Source organism: Piliocolobus tephrosceles, chromosome 10, assembly GCF_002776525.5.
Source record: "Piliocolobus tephrosceles isolate RC106 chromosome 10, ASM277652v3, whole genome shotgun sequence".
Classification (NCBI taxonomy): Eukaryota; Metazoa; Chordata; class Mammalia; order Primates; family Cercopithecidae; genus Piliocolobus; species Piliocolobus tephrosceles.
This window is the reverse complement of record NC_045443.1, coordinates 17,197,124-17,198,458: the sequence shown is the minus strand read 5'-3', so window position 1 is coordinate 17,198,458 and position 1,335 is coordinate 17,197,124. Positions and strand designations below refer to the sequence as shown.

Below are 1,335 nucleotides of genomic sequence, written 5' to 3'. Positions count from 1 at the left end.
TGAACTTCCACAGACCTCTGCCAAGCTCACAGGAAAAAATTACAAACCTCAAAAGAAATAAGCCCCCTAAAATCAATACATTAAATATGATAAAAGAAATGTATTTATCCAGCTCTTCATCCATCTGATGTTTATCATCTGATGACCACTATAAACTAGAGAGTTTTGAAGGCATAGCATATACAGAGGTAAATAGAGAGTGACGAAATGAAGATATAAAAGAAAGGAAAGAAACTACAGCAAGTCAGGATAAGAGGAGGAGGAAGAGGAGTAATAGGAGAAGGAAAAGGGTAAGAATCACAAAAGAGAAAAGCTATAATAAGAATTTACTGTCTGAAATTAAAACTTAATGGACGTGTGTTCACTTCAGGGGTATACGCAGCAAAATTGGAACAATACAAAGATTAGTTTAGCTCCTCCTCAAGGATGGCATGCAATTATGTGATATTGCTATATAATTTTTAACATCAATTTTTAAGTCTGATAGAGATAGCACTTTTTTAGTCTACAGAATAATATCACCAATGAACTGTTTTAGTCTAAAGAAGTCTACAGAATAACATCACCAATGAACATTGGTGAATAATCCTCATACAATATCATCAAATAGAATTGCACAGGCAAACAAGAATTTTTTAATATAAACAATTGAAGAATGCTAGGATGGTAGAGTATTAGATATTTTATTAAAATATTTTACTATATTAATACATCCAAGGAGAAAACTCATAAGAATATCTCCAGATAGGATGAAAAGTGCTAGACAAAATTCAAAGACCGTATCTGCTAAAAATCACTCAGTAAAATAGACATAGGTGAATACAGTGAAATACTGTGCCACTTATACGTATCAGAATGGTCAAAATAAAACAAAATGCCAAGTTTTGTTCAAGATATGGACCAACAAGAACTTTATTATGCTGTTGGAAAATGATATGTCAGACAGTGCTAAAGCTGAAGATTTGCATAACCTATGGAACCACCAATTCCACTCTTAGGAATGTAATTGACCAAGATGAACTTAATATTTACCTCAGTTTGACTAAAGTTTAGATAGAGTTCTTCCTTACTCTAGAGGGCTGACCTCCCTTTCCTTAGAGCATTTACTTTGGAAAACTAGTAATTATCACTTCTTTCCCTGTCTTTGTCAGACGAATAGTTCACAAATATTTTCTCCCATTCAACATATTGTATCTTCGCTTTGCTGATTGCTTCCTTTGCTGTTCAGAAGCTTATTCGTTTGATATAGTTCCATTTTATCTGTGCTTTTGAGGTCTTAGCCATAAAATTTTTGCATAGGCTAGTGTCCTTAAGTATTTTTCCTGTTTTTGTCTA

At 33.1% G+C, this 1,335-nt stretch overlaps 1 non-coding gene across 1 annotated transcript; it reads left to right on the top strand.

Moving 5' to 3' along the window:
• Nucleotides 1-359: 359 nt before the first annotated feature.
• Nucleotides 360-462, top strand: LOC111552146. The gene has a single exon (XR_002734560.1). It is a non-coding gene; the product is annotated as a U6 spliceosomal RNA (small nuclear RNA).
• The last annotated feature ends 873 nt before the right edge of the window (nt 463-1,335 follow it).